At 35.3% G+C, this 20,982-nt stretch overlaps 1 protein-coding gene across 1 annotated transcript in view; it reads right to left on the reverse strand.

Annotated features, from left to right (window-relative positions):
• LOC121416168 overlaps positions 1-20,077 on the reverse strand; it is a 29,210-nt gene extending 9,133 nt beyond the window's left edge. Inside the window, exon 1 of the mRNA XM_041609650.1 lies at positions 19,922-20,077. The gene's annotated coding sequence lies outside the window, so the exon portion shown is untranslated. The remainder of the gene's footprint in view (positions 1-19,921) is intronic.
• Between the last annotated feature and the right edge of the window lie 905 nt (positions 20,078-20,982).

Raw genomic sequence — 20,982 nt, forward strand, 5'->3', positions numbered from 1 at the left:
ACGGGACCAGAGTTATCCGCATTATTCCGATGCTGCAATTATCCGAATAATAGCGGCATTGGGACCAGATTTTGACTTTATGAACGCAGCTCCAAAGTAATGCGGATAATTGCTATGGTACAGTCACAAGGTCACCCTTTTCCAACGCAACCCCATCGGAGGGGGTGTGTGCAGTTGCCATGACAATTACCCACCTTTTTCAGGTCGGGCGCTCGTAAAAAAAAGTGTGGATTATTTTCGGACTTTGTGAATGCATATTTTTATTGAATTATCTGCAATACTCTTAGGCGGATAATTGGAGGATGGGTTTATGAAAGGGGTATTAGTGATCATTGGTTTGTATAACAATGACAAAAACATTTTTAGCATTGAATGCTTCATTATTTGAAAGATATTCATTGGTACCTTTGACTAGAAAATCAAAGAGCAAAACCCTCTTTTGCACACCTTTTTTAAGCGTTGAAAATATAGTTGACTGAACATAACCTTAGTCTCTGCAGTGTAGCAAATGAAAGTTAACCAAGATAAAGTTAGCAATTCTTGATATTCTTGATTGTGAAAACAAAATAGTTCCTTAGCATAATCACATATACACCTTCAGTAGTAAAATCAAATAATGTAAAACTTTCTCTATCGGATTCATTAATATCCTAATGATCCAATCAATGTCAGTGTTTAAAGTACATAGTATCTACAATTATCCATGACAATTTCAATTTGATTTTTACAAATCCATGTACAGTGTAGGTTTTTTTTTATAACTGCTGATAATTATTGGAGGCAAATCATGCATCTGACAGGAGAAAAATACATAAAAAAACAGGATCACAAATATACATGTACATGAATCATATGTTCTGTTCAAATACTCCTCAACAGAGACATAACACAACAAGTGGAGTGTTTCTGGCAGTCTCGACAGCATTATGCGAGTAAATAGGTGGTTTCAAACCGCCTCAATCACAAGAATCCCCGTTAAATTACTATTAAAAGAACTTTTTTAGGCTAAAAATACTCATTAATTCTTCCTGCATTCACACAGACCCGAAACATACCCTTCGGGATAAGTTCCTGAGATTCAAAATCACTAGCCCAGCAGCCACCCACAGCTCTCGCGCCCAACGACGCCCAATGACACGCTGGGCTAAAAGTTCCCGTAAATTGCTTTCACATTGCTAAAATACCTGCGACATTGGAAAAATCCCTGCGAAAGTTCTCGTGATTTCGCCAAGTACCTACAATTTAGCGGGTATTTTCTTTCGGGGAAATTATGCGTAGTTTGCTTTCACATTACCAAAATACCTGGTATTTTCTGATCGGGGTAAATTTCCCGATCAGAGAATACCTGGAACTGACGAACTTAGAGGCGGTCTGAAACCACCAATAATAGCAGCAGTGCAAACTTTGAAAGGACTATAAAATAGTTATTTACAAAAAAAAAACATTCTTATGATAATAGAAATGCTGTTTATTGACCCTAAATGACATTTGACCTTGATCATGTGACCTAAGACTTGTGCAAGATGATCAGTGATACTTGATTACCCATATGTCCACATTTCATGAACTAAATTGATTAATTGTTAAAGTTATGATGGCAATTCAACAACTATTCCCCAATATGGCCAAAGTTCGCTGACCATAAATGACATTTAACCTTAGACATGTGACCTAAAACTTGCACAGGATGTTCATTGATACAGATTACTCTTATGTCCAAGTTTTGTGAACTAGCTCCATAAACTTTGGCAATTCAACAATGACCCAGACATGGACAAAGTTTATTGACCTTAAATGACCTTTGACCTTGGTTTTGTGACCTGGGGGGGCATTTCATGAAAGGACTCGTTGGACGTTTTATCCGACAAGTCCCATTTTATCCGACAGTTTCCATAGGAACAGTGCCTCTCAGCCAATCAAAATCATGGAAAGATGTCAGATCTGACAACTTGTCGGATGAAAATATTGATGAAACGCTCTCCTGAACCTCAGGCTGGATGTTCATTAAATACTTATTACCCAAATGTCCAAGTTATCATGAACTAGGTCCATCTACTTTCTAAGTTATGTCATTTTTAACCTTTGGTTAAGATTTCAATGTTGTTGACGCCGCTGCCATCGGAAAAGCAGTGCCTATAAATATCTCACTCTGTTCAGCATGCAAGACAAAAATGATAGCCCTTACAGTTCCTGCTTAAATCAACATACTTTGAGCTTTGAAAAAAAATATCCTGGATTTACCCATTGGAATTAATATTGGTTCATCATTTAGAGAACTTATGCTACACTTTTCATTACAGTGAATAAACCCGAAATTTGATAAAGTGCACAAGAAAGGTCTTTCCAACTTTAACATTTGCAGTTTTCACTCCGTCACAAGCACGACTACATAGTTAAAGGAGAATGAAACCTTTGGACCAAGATAGCTTATGTGAAAACAGAAAAATCAAAGAAACAAATCAAAGAAACAGATCAACGAAAGTTTGAGAAAAATCAGACAAATAATGAGAAAATTATGAGCTTTTGAATATTGCAATCACTAATGCTATGGAGATCCTCACATTGGCAATGCGACAAAGATGTGTGATGTCACTCTTGAACAACTCTCCCCATTACTTTAGTATATATTTCACTTAAATTGCCCCTTATATTACATCTACAGTAGAACATGTATTCTTTCTATAGGAGGGCATGTGATACAGATTTTTAAAGAATACATCATGGATAAAGAGTTTGTATCACCATACGAAAAAACAAAAAGACACATTTTCAGGGTATTTTATACTCCATCAAAGGGAAAGTTGTTCATCAGTGACATCACACATCCTTGTCGCGTTGCCAATGGGAGGATCTCCATAGCATTAGAGAATTGCAATATTCAAATGCTCATAGCTTTCTCATTATTTGTCCGATTTTTTTCAAACTTTCTTTGTTCTTATTCTTTGATTTTTCTGTTTCGACACAAGCCTACTTGTTCCAAAGGTTTCATTCCCCTTTAAATTATCACGACTGGAAAGTTTCCAGGCAAAAAAATGGTATGATTTGTATTTTGTTTTCATATTTGCAAATCAAGTTAAAATGCTTTCATGTTTTAGAATTTCCTAGCACTAAGTTTCCTTTTCATTCACCTTTACAAATAGGTTACAATTCATGCAGTCTGTTATACATACATTTCAAACAGCACATTAAAATTCCCAACTGAAAGTAAGAATATCACCTAAATGTAAAATTTTATAAATTTTTGCATCTAGCTTTATGGAGTATCCTTGTAAACAAGAAGGAGAATGAAGTACAGAGCAAGACAGGGATTGCAATAAACAAGTTGGAAACAGATTTCACTGCCAATTATTCCACTTCGCAACTGGATTAAGTACAAATAACTATCAGTTACCATGACAACAAGGAGATCATCAAAAGAGAAGTCAAAGAAAAGAAAGTTGCTCAAGTCACGTAGTCTATACTATTCACACAACACTGCACTTCATCAGGGTATACAAGGTTGTCTTGTAAATCTTTGGTATAAAGAAAAATATATTGGGTTCTATATTCATATTATAAAAACAATGAATAATCCCTTTTTCTAATCACCTTTTCAAAAGTTAGATTTTAAACATTAAATGGGATGGAATTTCTCTTTTCTGACTCAAGGCTTACACAGCATTGTATACATGTATAGATTTAGCTCACAATTAACAATGAACAAATAAATTTGGATATTATTTTCTAAATTTCCTCTCATAGTGAGGTTATTCATAACAAGTGGAACGCCTCTGGCAGTCTCGCCTGCATTACGTGATTCGATTTAGCAGCAGTGCTGACTTTGAAAACAGCTATTGAATAATTATTCCCCAAAGAAAACTAATGAAATACTATGTTCATTGATCCAACACAACCTTTAACCATGATCATGTGACCTAAGACATGCGCAAAACATACATGATTACCCTTATGTCTATGTTTCATGAACTACATGTGTAGATCCATAAACTTTCTAAGTTATGATGCCAATTCAACAAATACCCCCAACATGGCCAAAGATCATTGACCTTATATGACCTTTGATCTTGGTTATGTAACCTAAAATGCACACAAGATATTCAGGGTTACATAGTTATGCCTATGTCAATGTTTAATGAACTAAATTCATAAACTTTTAAAGTTATGATGACAATGCCACAAATACCCTCACATTATCAAAGTTCGTTGACCCTAAATGACCTTTAAGGTTGATCATGTGACCTGAAACTTGCACAGGATGTTCAGATCAGGGATATTGCTCTCATTTCTAAGTTTCATAAACTAGATCCAAATATTTTCAAAGTTATGATGATTCCACAAATATCCCCAAAATGGTCAAAGTTTGTTGACCCTAAATGACCTTTGACCTTGGTCATGTGACCTGAAACTCGGGCAGGACATTTTGTGATACACTTTTACCCTTATGTCTAAGTTTCATGAACTAGGTCTATATACTTTCCAAGTTATGACAACATTTAAAAAACTTAACCTTGGTTAAGATTTCAATGTTGACAATGCTGTCGTCAGCACCGCCGTCGGAAAAGCGGCGCCTATAGTCTCGCTCTGCTATGCAGGCGAGACAAAAAATACTCAAAGCCATTTTTCACTTCCAATAATTTGATTGTACATTATACCTTTTATATTTATCTTGTCCTCCAAGTACATGATGTAATATACTTTTAGCAGTTAATTTCATGTGTTCGTTTTAAACTAAGGGATTTTCATTGCTTTAGGATTTCATATAACTATCATCTTCAAGAAATAACCAAAGTTCTAATTGAACTTAAAAAAGATAGTCCTCAAGCAGCAAGATATTGTGAATGAATGGATTAATTAACATTTGATGAATTGAGAAGAAAGAATAAAGCCAATGACAGTCATGAGCAATATGATATAAATTTCCACCTTTTTCATGCACAAATTCTATGGTGGGCATGAACTATCTGATGAGCATATTGTCTGGTAGAATACCAGCGGAAAGGAATGCATTCAGATTATCCAAAGGAGGAAATAATTTTTACTTTAAAGGGCCATTTCTTTCATTCCAAGCCCTCTCTTTTATTTTGCTCTGCAAGCAATTATGCTAGAAAGCATACACTCCATTGAGTGTGTCTCATTATTTCTGAGGTGGCAAATTTCAAAGGTGGTCACCAAACAGCATTATATTTTAGAGGCAATTTTTTTTTAGTTTCCCGGACTCTTTAGAGCATTTCAGGGGTTAAATCATTCCAACCCCCTGTGTAACTTTTTTTTCTGCTCGTTGCCTTCATGTATGAGTCTGCAATACATGTACAATTCTAGATCTAGAACTATTTCTGGGAGAACAATACCTTTTGAGAATGATTTGATAGTATTAAACATGGATAGACATTAGCAGTGATGCTGAATGAATCAATGAACTATGATGATTTGTGGAATTACCTGTTACTAGTATAAGTGTTTTATTTGTTCTGAATATGCATCAGGGCTTTTTATGTTAGTTCATCAATCGACAGGCACTACTTAATGTTTTTTGTACATTCGAATGAAGTACACACACATTTGGTCGAGTACCGTAAGTGGAACAGATTGTTCTCCTGTAAATAAATCATAATAAATGTGGTGCAACTGTTAAAAATTGTTGACATGATAACAACAGTTTGCCTCGGCAATGCACTTTATCAACATATAGCATTCAAGACGTACCCCAACCAAGGATTCTATACCAGATTTTGTACCAAAGATTTTTTTATATTTTATCTTAATCCATCAATTTGATATCCCATTCATGGATTTGGCTGTTTGGACTGGATGCAGACTATTTCTAATAAGGCTTCAGTAAAAAAACATAATTGCTATTTTCGCTTTTCTTTTCTTTTAGCAGACCAAAAATATGCAAATGCCAAAAATTAAGATTCAGACTAAGAATTTCCTCAAATTTATATTCAATTGCTTTAAAAAACACCCACTTAAATATGCATTTTGACTGCATAAAATACAATTACGTCATTCCATGCAGGATTTTCTTTGTGCAGCATCACAGCAGCAAAGGTATTTCAAACTGAATGATTAAAAAATGAATGAATAAAAATCAATAGACCACACAACCCACCTTTCCAGTTTTGGGCTCAAGAGGGCAACATAACAATTTTGTAGGCCTAAGAAATTCCCAGGACCTGAATAGACTAGACTTTAAGTGCCATTATTATAATGGCTCAATCTGCACCATAGACACACTCACTCTCACCACGGAACAGATTCTCAAGTGTGTAGAGCAAAATTTGTGGTCACTTTCCTAGATTCCTTTCTTTAATGGCAAATAATATATTCTGGAGCTGTGCATTTTTGCATGATAAACTTGTTTTTTTTTCCCATGGATATTGTTTAAATTTTGAATATGTAATTTACAGAAAAAGAAAATGATTATAATTTTTCACATAAAACTGCATGCCACCCCAACTCAAGAAGGATGAACCACTTGAAAGAAGTGCAATGAAGCCCTTTAAAGAGTGTTCAATATTCGATTTTATTTTAATTCATTTTTTCCACTCTTGTTTTCATATACAATCCATAACTAGAGATGCTCGGCGGGTCACGCAGCCGAAAACATGTATCCCCTGAACCCATCGCATCATCTGTCATTGCGATATATAGAGCTCACACAGAAATTTGACAAAAAAAACAATGATCATGGCGACAATGACCCGAGCATGCAGGTTCCCCAAGTCCATCTACCATCCAAGTGTGGTTGAAAAGTGACTTATGGTTGCGGAGAAAGAGAATATTGCATGTTAACTTCAACGTTGACCCGAAAATGAACTTTGACCTTACCATGTGACCTCTGACTGCAGCATAACATGTAGGTGCCCCAAGAACATCTACCATCCAGGTTTGGTTGAAAAGTGACTTACGGTTGCAGAGTTAGGTGTCATAAGAGTCTTGCATGTAAACTTTAATGTTGACCTGAAAATGACCTTTGACGATACCATGTTTCCTGCGACTGCAGCATAACAAACAGGTACCCCAAATCCATCTACCATCCAAGTTTGGTTGAAATGTGATTTATGGTGCAGAGTTAGGTGTAATAGGAGAGTCTTGGTGTAAACTTTAACGTTGACCTGAAAATGACCTTTGACCTTACCATGTGACCTCCGACTGCCGCATAACATGCAGGTTCCCCAAGTCCATCTATCATCCAAGTTTGGTTGAAAAGTGACTTACAGTTGCTGAGTTAGGTGTCATAAGAGAGTCTTGCATGTAAACTTTAATGTTGACTAGAAAATGACCTTTGACCTTACCATGTGACCTCCGCCCACACCAAAATCGATAGGCTTCTTTGCTATACCATACTCAACGTTCATGCTAAATTTGAAGATGATCGGAGAAGAAATGCAGCTGATAGAGTGCTCACAAGGAAATCTCTGCGGCGGCGCGACGAAGCCAAATCCTTAGTATCCTCCAAACTCTGTTCGCGGGATACAATGATACATACATGTACATGATAAACAAGAATAATTGAATCACAATATAAATTTGAAAAAGTGAACATGTTTAGAATATAATAAAAGTATTCAATGACTAAGTATAAAATAATTTGGAAAAAGAGGTTCTAAAATTTATTCTGTTCTCATCTACTTCCTTGTGCGAAGTAGTATCCCTTAAACCAGTTTAGAAGATCACTTCACTAGTGTGTCTCCTGGACTGGTTAACAGGACTTCATGCAAAGTACAGGTCATGTTGCTATGGAATTCCTATAGTAACAAAAAGCAGTGAATCATGAAACCGCAGCGTAAGCATTTATACACACAAGCGGTCTTGAAAACCACATTGTTTTAGAGGTGGTTTTCCAAACTGGTTTTGAAAAAACACTGAAGATCACTTCTAGACCGCTTTGAGCATTCCTATTACACATTAAGCTGGTTTCTACTAAACTAGTATAAGAAAATAAATGAGAATGGGGTCTTAGTTGTGCTGGGAAACATTGACAAAAAAGTGTTTTGTTATCTTATCTTCAATTATTTATACCTTTCCAATGATGTAATTGATAAGGGTTTTCCATAAATGGTCTTTATAACATCAGAATCAGAACTGCCTTTTACCCTTTTTACACAGGCTAAAATTTCCTTAACCCCGTACTATAGGTGGGGCTAAATTGCCATTTAGCCCCACCTATAGTACGGGGTTAAGCTTAGCCCACTTTCTTTTTACACAGCATTTTTGCAAAGTGGGCTGTCCCAACCTTTAGTACAGGATTATTTGGCCCTGCAAAAAAGCAGGGTTATCCCAGCAATTGCGGTGCTAAGAGCGATATTACGGGGTTAAGATCGCTAGTGTAAAACGAAAGTGGGCTATGCTTAACCCCGTACTATAGGTGGGGCTAATTTAGTACGGGGTTAAGAAAATTTTAGCGTGTGTAAAAATTGTACGAGTGAAGTACTTGTACTACGAATGATCGACAAAAACCACTAGTCCGGGGTTAGCGAGTTTCGTGTGTGAAAAGCAAGCATTCCTTATCCGGGGTTAGCAATCACAATTTGGCATGTGTGAAAAGGAAAAAAATAGTATGGGGTTAAGGATAGTATGGGGTTAGCGATAGTCCGGGGTTAAGAAAATCCTGTGTAAAAAGGGAATTTATGTTTTTATCCCATCAACTCATGCCAGTCACTACTGTGGATTTATGGTTTCACTTTTAACTAAAACATTCTGGTTCAACAATACTTTTTTTGAACTAGCTCCACTAGCTGCCCCTGATTATATATATTCAATCCGCTTATCAGTGACTTTAGTACTGATGATGGCATGTCCACAAAAATGACCACCAAAGGTTTTATTGAATAAAATGAGTAGTTGCTTTGTTCTGAAATTAGACAAGTCAGTCAGGTATTCTCTCAGCTGAATTTTGCTTTAGAAAAATGAAACAGAAACTTGCCATCACAACCATAATGTCGTGCAAACGAGATCTCATTTCTTAGAAATTCCTTGCTCTCTATATTACAGTGTCCCTTCAACAAAATATTCTGTTTTGAAGGCGATGGAAGGAAAACAAGTTACTCTTTGTGTATCACAGTCCCATACAAGGTGTGATGAGTTCATACACAGGCCTACTTTTTACTGTAAAGCCTATTTTTAGTTTTAATGAATCCATCTAAAGTGCATGCCATCATGACAACTACTAAATTAAGCCTTTAATTTTTTTTTTAATTTTAAACTGTCATAACTTTCTTATTTTACATCCGATTTTGATGAAATTGTCAGCATTTAGCTAGTTTGATTTTTGTCTGTCTATTCAAATCAACATTTTTGTGGGGTGGACTTGACCTTTAATCAAAATTCACTTTGGATCAAAATAATACATATCCATATTTCATTTAATTTTCTACATAAAACCTCTTCTCAGGCATAGTATAAGCTGAAAATCTTAACATATATGTGTGCCCTAATGTCTGTAGCTTTCTCATATCAGATCCCTAAATTTTTAAGATTGAACAAATAGGAGTAATGCCAAAAATTTGTTAAACAAATTATAATCTCCTCCTATAAAAGCCTCTTAATTTACTATCTATTGTCCACGGCGGACGGCATTTGAATAGTAATGAGTCAGAAAGAAGAGGATCGAGGGTATTTGAATTCCAGTTCATCATGGCTTTTCCGTGAACCAGAATAGCCTGGTGGTTGAGTCGCTGCCCGGAAAGCAGTAGATGGCAGGTTCGAATCCCACTGGTTCCAATTTTTTCTGACTTATGATTTATGATTTTCATACAGATCGAGCATACTGATCTTATGATTTTCATTACAGATCGAGCATACTGATCTTAAACAAATAGGAGTAATGCCAAAAATTTGTTAAACAAATTATAATCTCCTCCTATAAAAGCCTCTTAATTTACTAAAGAGGACACTGTGGATATTTTAAAGCCATCTCATATTTTCACAATAAAATAAAACCTGAAAAAAAAATCACAGCCACTACATTTTTGTAAGTCTAGAATGTTATTGACTGTTCATGGTTCATATCATACACCCTTTTACTGAAAAAAAACTTGCATGGCTCAAATGCACATGACAAAAAAAACTGAATTGGAAACAGACAAAGAGAAACAAAACCTTGATTTGCTTGATTTGATTTCTTTCAGAATGAGCTCAGAGAAAATGATGAATAAAAGCGGAATCAAAATTATGCAAGAGAATTTAAAGCATATGCCTAGTGATAGTCTGAAGATGCCTCCAAAAATCGGTAGGCAAAAGTTTACATGGTATATAAAAAACATGATTGTGAAGAGATAAAAACTGTAAATTAGTCTTTGTCTACATACAGTTGTGCCCAAAAGTTGGTGAGCCCCACCACAAAATGCACCTCTTTCATGCCGAGTGTTGAATGTAGACAACAACACTAATAATGTTCAGCAAGCCCAGAGAAAGAAACTTTATTGAATGTAATATTTCATTAACTGACAGAAAACGGGAAGCTGACTTGAATTTAAAAAAAAATGCAGAAAGTTTCATAGAAATCAGAGGTCTAATAGGAAAATTATATTTTTCACAAAACAGCTTGGATAACACAGTGATATGAAAATGTTAATATCATTCACTACAATGTACATGTAACTATTCCTTCTGTATTTTATTACATGTGAAATACAATTCAATTCTGGGTTGACTTGGTTGCTTGGTTATTTTACATTGAAAATTTTAATTAAATTTTCAATTTTACAGAACTTGTTTGATTTGTCCATTTGATATTCAATGAACTTTTGATTAGGTGACTACCCCTTAAATGTGAAGGCACTGAAGGGGAAATATACATACATGTAGATAAACTAAGAAACACCTCCCCTTCCCCTTTTTTAAATTTTGACCTTCTAAACACAGAAATGTACATATATATCTGATTATTAATGTTTCCTGGTACCCTGATCAGGGCTCCATAACACATAGATTAGCGATCAATCGCTAAATGAACTGACCAATCAAGATCAACATTACACATGCATTTGGCGCAAAATACTGACAAGGGACCAATCAGAAGTGTTCTCTCATACATGTATTTGCTATTCATCGCTAATCTTTGTGTCATCATGTACAATTGCACACATTGTATCTTCACCTAAAAAATTTGAAGGCCTGACAGAATGCAGTTTTGGAGTCATGCATACATGTGACTGCATTAATAGTTGAGTGGTCCACCCCTCCCCCTACCATTGTTTAGCAAAGATCATGATTCAATAAGGGGAATTTCACCATGAAGAAAAGTTTGTTGTAAAAATACCAGAAAAAAGAATCAAAAATATTGGTGAAGTTTTGAGAAAAATTTATCAAAAATTAGAGAAAGTTATTAGGATTTTAATAAGTGTTTGATATGTGATGTTATATATGAGCAGTTGCCCCATATTGCTATACAATAAATTATGACTATTTTTTTTTCCCTCAGTAGGTGTAAAATAATTTGCATGATGATGTACCAAAGGTACAAAAATACCATTTTCAGTCTTTTTGAGAAAATTATATTCATTGATAATTTTTCTTACTACATGGTATATGGGGAAGCTACTCGCCAATGACATCACAAATCCAAAAATTTGAATTTGAAACACTTAATATATGATACATGTAGGCCTATAAATCAGGGTATTGTGGTTTTTCAAGCTAAAATTATGAATTGGAAAAATATACCCCACTGATGCGTTTTAAAAGTCTTTTAAAATCGCTTTAGAAATATTCATCACAGAAGCAATATTGCCTCCCAGTAAGCATTCAATTTGCCCAAAACAAACAGAATACACATACATGTACATGTACACAAAGTGACTCTTGAGTCAACTTCGTGTGTGGGCGGGTGTGTCTGCTCATGTTCAGAGTTAAAGAGAAACGCCAGTAGTTGCAGTAAACACTGATTTCATGAGAAAGTCTGTAAAATCAGGCTTAAATGTCAGTATATCATCGAGGATCTAGATTTGGTACAGTTACATAAACTGAACTTTGTGAAATCTTGAAATCTACGCTGAAAAATGTTCACACTGAAGATCACCAACACAGATAGGCACACGTGGGACAATGTATTATTATTGCTGGAATAAAGACCCGACGGAAGTGACCGAATCCGCGCTTATTTTGCTGATTTCTCAGCAATTACACAATTTCTTCCAGAATCCTTTGGCACATATTTTTTATTCATACAAACAGACACTTGGGTGGTAATTATATTAGATTCTGTAAAAACTCATTTTGAGATCGTTACTATAACAGGAATTTATCTTTAAACATTCATTGGTACGTAAATAACATGTGACATGTAAGCAACATTGCATCAAAGGGCTTTTCTCTATTCAGTATTCAACATTCATTGGTACATAACATGTACACAACATTGCATTAAAGACCCTGACCGGTGTAAAAACAATCATATATTAAAAGGCAATGATTCATAGAATACAAATATACCAAAAATATTCTATACATCTCCTTCCATTTTTTAGAAATATTAGATAAAAATCAAAGAAACTGCTCCTCCAAAGTACGCTTCGATTGAGCACCCCACGTCGCCTGGAAAGGATGACGTCATGTTGTGTCTGGAGGGTTGCGATTCCATAGGTTTGTGTACAAAAGCATTGGGTATTTTCTTCCATTTCTATATTATGAATCCAATTTTTTTTTTCGTTTTCAGATGAAAATGGCACTCACAATTATTCACTGTTGAAATTGATGGAAACCTACAACTATTCACTGCCTTTTTTGTGACTTCTTTGTTTGGCTCTTATTGGGCCTAAATTGCTATGTCAGGAAAAGTTGTGATACATAATCTGAATGTAGATAGATTTGAAATCTACGCCAAATAAGCATGAAATAAAATATGGCAAAAACTAGTTCAAAACTGTAGATTTCATAATTTAAGCATGTAGGAAAAAATATATGTGATATCACTCTGTGATGGAAGTGAAGAAAATGAAATGCGTAATCTGGAAAGCCAAAAAATAACCCAGTTTTTCTGTGTACAAACCTATGGAATCGCGACGCTTCTTACACAACGTGACGTCACGGTCTCGAGGCATTTGAAAAGCACAATAAAGCCTATTTTCTAAGCCGGGTTCGAAGCCCGATAATTGGAATATTCTTAAGCAAAATACTCAGCTGGGAAGGGTGAAAATGAATAAAGCTCACAATGCTGTATTTAGTAGCTTATAAGCTTTCGATTGGTATATAATTTGTCAATTTCATTTTTGGGTCCGGTCTGGGTCTTTAAAGGGCTTTTCTCTATTCTGTATTCAACATTCATTGGTACATAACATGTACATTGTAGACAACATTGCATTAAAGGGCTTTTCTCTATTCAGTATTCAACATTCGTTGGTACATAACATGTAGACAACATTGCATTAAAGGGCTTTTCTCTATTCAGTATTCAACATTCATTGGTACATAACATGTAGACAACATTGCTTTAAAGGGCCTTTCTCTATTCAGTATTCAACATTCATTGGTACATAACATGTAGACAACATTGCTTTAAACTAGGGTCTTTCTCTATTCAGTATTCAACATTCATTGGTACATAACATGTAGGCGACATTAAAAGCGCTTTTCTCTATTCAGTATTCAACATTCAAAATTTGTGTGATTTCACTAGTTCCCAGATTTGCATACCGCCTGTGTTGTGCCAATAAATATTTTTGTTCAATTTAGTGAAACTTTAAAATGTTGTATGTGTGCCTTTCTTATCATTAATCAGATTTTGAGGAAATATAGACTTTTATGTTTGGTTGATTTGTCTCCATTTATTCAGATTACCTAGTGTTAGACAGAACTTTGCCTACGTGTCCAATCAAAATGTTTTCTGACCTTTGTTATAAAAATAATGCTAATCTCAAGGAGGCCGTTCTCATTACGCCTTATAAAATTAGTTTACCGGAAACCGATTCAGGAAACCAGTTTGGAAGATCGCTTTGCTAGCGTTCCCACTTGATCACACGAAAGTGGTTTTTAAAATCACTTCACATAAAGCGATCTTGTTGCTATGGAAACACTCTCAGTGGGGTAACACGTTTCACGCGAAATTCAAAACCACAGCATAGGCATTCTACACCTGTCGTGCGGAGTAGCTCACTCGAAATGTGCGAAGATCGCTTCCCGAAGAACGGTTGTGTCCTCACTTATGCTTAAACCAGTTTAACGAGGCAAAGTGAGCTTCAACTGTTCTCACTACACGTTAAACTAGTTTCCACTAAACTTGTTTTAGGTAGGTAGTGAGAACAGTGTCGAGGACTTCTTGAACAGAAAAATAAAAAAGTCTTATTACACTAATTTCTATTGTTCTTATTGTTGCTGTTGTTGTCTCGTAATCATCATCAGCATCACTGTCATCATTGTCATCACCACTGTCATCACTATCATCATCATCATCAACATCATCATTATCATCATCATTATCATCATCATCACCATCATCATCATCATTATGCCCTGGTGGATATCGAAGTGTTGAAGTTGAACCTGCAGCTTGGAAGGTGGGGGATGGGGGTATGAGGGCCTGACTGGGTTCTAACTTCAATGAAATTCCTAATTATGCATGGACCGCTTTCTGAAGGACCCCCAAATTTTTGCTCCTTTTCTGAAACTTGGAGAATCTGAACTATTTGGAAATAGAAATATATTGACTTAAGTGCAATGTACCTGGGTCTTTCCAGGAAGTTGTGGCACAAATAGTGACATTTCAGCATAAATCAATACTTATTATACTATGCATTTATTGTTTGCAGGCTTTACATTTTTATTTAGATCATTCATTATACCAAGACTTTCCGGTCATCTAGCTTGATTTTTCATTAAAGTGGATAACGCTGTTACATGGACATGGTGTTCATGTAGCATCGGAATATTTCCATTTTGTCCTTTAAGTCAAATTAAGGAAATTAGGTTGACCTATATACACTTGATATAATATAGTCAGCTAGGTAGCTAATAACTTGGATTTCCCTTGCATATACATGTAGTTCTACTTTCAAAGGAAAATTTACAAAATTGTCACTATGTCACAATTTGTGCCCCAACTTCATGGAAAGACCCACCTACATGTATAAGCTTATTAAGCTATACAAGTATGTCAGCAATCTGACAGAATTCAAATTTTCTTATTTACAGGAAATAGTTATAACGGCAAGCAACTTTAAAATGTGGCTAGGTACATTGTTTGAAGATTAGTTGGTATCTAGAAGTCCCTGATATCAACATCAATATTCCAACAAATAAAAAGAAAAACCTGTAAGAATAGGTGGTTTCAGACCGCCTCGAAGTTCGCCAGTTCCAGGTATTCTCTGATCGGGAAATTTACCCCGATCAGGAAATACCAGGTATTTTGGTAATGTGAAAGCAAACTACGCGTAATTTCCCCGAAAGAAAATACCCGCTAAATAGTAGGTACTTGGCGAAATTACGAGAACTTTCGTGGGGATTTTTCCAAGGTCGCAGGTATTTTGGCGATGTGAAAGCAAATTACGGGAACTTTTAGCCCAGCGTGTCGTTGGGCGCGGCGGCGTGGGTGGCTGCTGGGCTAGTGATTTTGAATTTCGCGCCTTGCCTGCTTATCAGACCATAATGCGCATGCTCGTAACTTCGGGAACTTATCCCGAAGGATGTGTTTCGGGGCGGTGTGAATGCAGGAATAATTAACGGGTATTTTTTAGCCGAAAACAGTTCCCGTAATTTAACGGGGATTCTTGTGATCGAGGCGGTTTGAAACCGCCTAATCTACAATATAGAACAAATTTGAACTTGGTAGAATGTACCCAAAATCCTTATGATGGTCATTTATTATTATTGGTTATTCTGAATATAAAGTGAGACTGCATGGGCTTTTCAATAAAAAGTCAGGAAGCATCGTATCAGTCACAAGATGCCACTGATTGAAATAAGAGTACATCAATACTCTAAAGAGATGTTGTACAAGCCAGGCAGCTCCTTTATGCCACATTACCATGGCAACTGATAAAGCTTTTCAATGACAGACTCCACATGAGTGGATAAACTGTTGATAATAAGAGGTTACAAGACTGTCGTTCTTAGCTTTTAGTCACAGAATCCTTAAATTATTACTCCTGACTGTCTACCTTCTACATTAAAAGCATTACAAGCACTGAAGAAAGCTTTCAAAAATGGCAAAGTCCTTGTAAAACATATTCTGAATTATAGAGTATATTGCACTTTGAAATTTATAAATGTTTTCATGAGTAAACAGCCATCATCATCCCTATTGTTGCAAAGCCATGGATGAGCATGTTTATAAAGAGAGTTGGTTTTGAATATTGCGAATACAGTACTTAAGTCTTTAATGCAAAAAGTAAATATACATTTTTTCCCTATAAACAATCTGAAACTCGAGACAACTCCAGCATTATTTTCAATATATTTGATGAAATTTCAGAAATTTGGGACAGTCTGTTATGCCTTAAGTCCCTGAAAAACTACAATGTTGAAAGCCACAGTTTTATGTCCATCATTTATTTTAGGGGGGTGGCTTGCAGGTGGACACTTTTAAGATCTTTCCCTATTAAACCACGGTTAAGTTATATAGGGGAATTTCAGTTTATAGCCTGGTTAGGGATTAGTTTTAACTCAAGCTGGTTTTTCTTTCTGAACCATAGGCCTATCAAAACCCATATCATAGTAGGCATATTTGGACCGACTCGAGGTTTGAGATTACTAGGTATTCTCTGATCAGGAAGCTAACCCTGTCTAGCCAATGTGCAAGCAAAATATTCCCGAAAGAAAAAGCCCATTTATTAGGTACTTGTCGAAATCATGAGAACAGAAATTTTTCGAAGGTCGGAAGTACTTACTGAGCCCGGATTGCAACTTCAAGAAGCTGTCAAAGTGTGCAGAGTCTCATCTACTTCATCAGACTCAGGGTGTGTTTATGCTTCTATTGCGAGGACAGAATCAGCGTTTTCAAACGTAAATTCAAAACGTCGATCATAAACGTGGTTCTGGAAGTGCTGTTTATGCTCAACTTTTCAGAGGCGAAATCACGATCTCCAGTTGGCTTCGCATCGTAATTTTCATTGAGCAGGAAAGCGAGGTCAAATTAAGTGCGCCTTTTTTCGAAAGTTTTTTTTCCCTCGAGTGTTGTTATTACGTGGAGATAACATGGAGCAATGCGACTGTATTTGCACGCGGATTTTCATCTCATCGAAAGCATGTACCAAATGACGTCATTTAAACACGTTTACGATCGTGGTTCTGTTTATACTTCCCCAGAAAGCCTGATTCTGGTCAAACGACGTTTACAAACGTACCTTTTCGTGAGTTAACGATCAGCGTTTTGAAACAGCGTTTAAATAAAAGTAAGCAAGGACGCAACATGTTTTGGACTAATCAGGTTTGAAAACGCTGATTCTGGCCTGAAAAGTGGAAGCATAAACACGGCCTCAGATAGTGATTATTAACATCTAGATACTTTTACAAAAATCCAGCAATGATTCTGCAGAAACAGGTTTCAAAACATGTTTCAAATCGTGATTCTATGGTACAAAGGAGGCAACTAAATGCCCCAAGGTATATTGATAACCAAGTTTGAAAACAAGCTGGAACACCTCTGGCAGTCTCGCCTGCATTATTTGATTCCATATGGGGGCAGTGCTGACTTTAAAAACAACTATTGCATATTCTACAAATAACACCATTTATATGAAAACAAAATACTCGTTCATTATTACCCTAAAATGACCATTGACCTTGATGGGGTGGCCACACTGATGAGTGGATACCATGCATGACCAAAAAAACATATTTAAAGGACAAGTCCACCCCAACAAAAACTTGATTTGAATAAAAAGAGAAAAACTTGATTTGAATAAAAAGAGAAAAATTCAACAAGCATAACACTGAAAATTTCATCAAAATGGGATGTAAAATAAGAAAGTTATGACATTTCAAAGTTTCGCTTCATTTCACAAAAACAGTTATATGAACGAGCCAGCTACATCCAAATGAGAGAGTCGATGATGTCATTCACTCACTATTTCTTTTGTTTTTTATTGTTTGAAATATGAAATATTTTGATTTTCTCGTCATTGTCATGTGAAATGAAGTTTCATTCCTCCCTGAACATGTGGAATTCCATTATTTTAACATTTTGTGCTTCAGGCAAGGAGGTCCCAATCGTCAAATTCGTAAAAATTGAAATATTGTATAATTCAAAAAAAAAAAAAAGGTATAGTGAGTGACATCATCAACTTTCTCATTTGGATGTAACTGGCTCGTTCATATAACTATTTTGTTAAAAATAAGCGAAACTTTGAAAGGTCATAACTTTCTTATTTTACATCCGATTTTGATGAAATCTTCAGCATTGTGCTTGTCTGATTATTATCTATTGATTCAAATAAACATTTTTCTGAGGTGGACTTGACCTTTAATGTCTTTTTTCAAGATAAGGCATGTTACGTACATAACATAATAAGGGTGTCAAAAACACTAAAATAATGAAAAAAGGTATCTATTTCGCTAGGAAGCTATGTGTTTAGGGTCAAATTTGTGAGGGTAAAAAGACTAAAATATTATATAACTCATAAGGGATGTCCTTTTTGCCCCAAAAGTCGTGTTTATAGAGTCCAATTTGTGCAAGGTATGGGAGGGAAAGGTAAAACCGACATCCGTGACATCAAAATATGGCTGCACCAACCCAGGGTATCGTTTTGCTAAAGGAAGGGTTTCACACGCCAATACTTGTTTAGGAGTGATTTTTCTGAATATGGAAAATACTTGTTTAGGGTGCCTTTCGGGACCCCATGGTCGCACATGGTATTTACTCATCAATGGAAGTGCCCCCCCCCCACAGAACTGCAGGGGTTTCACTCATTCTACAGCAAAGCTTCAAATGGTATGGACGTGTAGAAGGGCTACTTTTTAAGCTGATCTTTACATTTCCTGGGGTCAAACTCACTGATCAGTGATGCACAGTTGGTGAAATCATGGACCTACTCGGTCCATGGTGAAATTGAAAGGGGGATAACAAAAGCAACTTAATGCTCTACTGAAACTTATGAGGTATCTTATTCATTATCCCTGTTTATGGGAAAAACATAAACAATGAAATCAACAATTTGATTTGAAAAAATTGAGAAAATTAGGACAAGTAGAACAGTGATTTCTTCTTTTAAAAAAAATGGACATGAAGTATTTTACAGCGTTACTTGTTTCAAAATATTTCTTTTGTGTACATCATGGTGAGTATGAAGGTCAACTTCCTTTTCATTATGGTAATCATAATATTGTAAGTAAACTGGCTCCATGGAAGACCAGCAGCAATGCATTATTGCAGCTGAAAATGGATTACCAGCCGTATAATTAACTTTATTGCCTTACCTTTTTATTCTTATATTTTAACATTGACCTCATCATCTCATGTTATATGTATATGTACTTTGTATTTGTTATTTTATATACGGAAATAAAACAAACAAACAAGTATGCAAAGAAGGAAGCTGATAATGTCACACTCACTATTCATTTTTATCATATTAAATATTCATTATTTATATATTACATTAAAAATAATAGTCATAAACTCAAAATAAGTTCTATATAAAAAAATAATCATGTGACATATCTGACTTTGTAAATTGCACATTGCCGTGTTGTGTATATCTGTTTTGTTTGTCATAATTTATATACACTGTAAGGAATTTTGATGAAATTTTGATTGTTCTACTTGTATGATTTTTCTATAGCAATTTCGGTTATTTTTTATACCTACATCAAAATCAGTTACTTCTAAATCCCTTTGCACACTGTCAAGTTCTTAGGTCATTAAAAAATGACCTTGAAGTACATGTATTATTGAAAGATAACCAAACAATAATGTTGGACAAATCTGAGAATTGTTAAGGAAGACCAAAGATTAATTTGTATATTTTTTATTGATTTAGAATCTCACCTTTTACATGTACTTGATGCTAATCTGGAAATAAATTCATGGTCAAATGGAATTATCGTAACCTGCAGAGAAAGATACAAAATTGATAAAATCATATTACTCAAAGGTTAATGTTCAAGACTAAACTAATCCCGATATCAACTTGAATAATCATAATCAAATGTAAAATGCTCAAGATAAAGTTAAAACTTTCCTATATTTTTTTCTAAGTAGTGTTTATGAAAAAATACAAGCAGAACATAATAAAATACAGTCAGTCTCACATTCTTCTGGAATACTGGAATTTAAAATGAGGCAAACCATTAGTGGGGTATTAACTAAAGAAAACAGAAATCTGTAAAGTTGTTAAATTTGTACTACAATCGTTTGCATACAGCACAAAAAGCTAGAAACTGTGCAAACCTGGAAACAATTCCATCAATATTTAAAAAATGTTTTACATCTCGTTTTTATATCACTTTCTGAGAGTGCACTTCTATTCAAACTTTCAATCCCCCTGTTAGTATTAGAGGTGGAATGAGTCAAAATGCAGTCTGAATATTTTTTTTTAAATTAATTGTGCATATCCTAATTCAAATAGCATTCCACATGTTCTGGCCCATTTGTGAGCCCCTTCCCAAATATGTTGATCTCACTTTATAATGAAGAGGATTTAAACTTGAATATCTATCAAAGGAAATTCTACATGAATGCTGAAAATGCATTGGGTTAAATGTTATTCTGGGAAAAGCAGGCATTTTCAAATTGTAAACTATTAGATTAATTGATAGTTTTCATGCCCAAACTACCACAGAAAATACCTTTTAATAGATTCTATCCTCGATCACCAAGTACCTTTGCTAGATTGAAAATAACTTAAAACTACAAGTAGGAACTTTTCAAAATAACAAGAACTCACAGTAACACCATGGGATGTAACATAAAGATACATTTGTATTAACAATTGCAACCTTTTGTACATCAACTGTCACAGACTTATATTTACACTGAATTACACAACTGTTTCTATCTTTTCTATTGTAGGGTCAGGCCAAGTGTAACAGACAGATACACATCTGTTG

The sequence above is a fragment of the Lytechinus variegatus genome, chromosome 5 (assembly GCF_018143015.1).
Source record: "Lytechinus variegatus isolate NC3 chromosome 5, Lvar_3.0, whole genome shotgun sequence".
Taxonomy (NCBI): Eukaryota; Metazoa; Echinodermata; class Echinoidea; order Temnopleuroida; family Toxopneustidae; genus Lytechinus; species Lytechinus variegatus.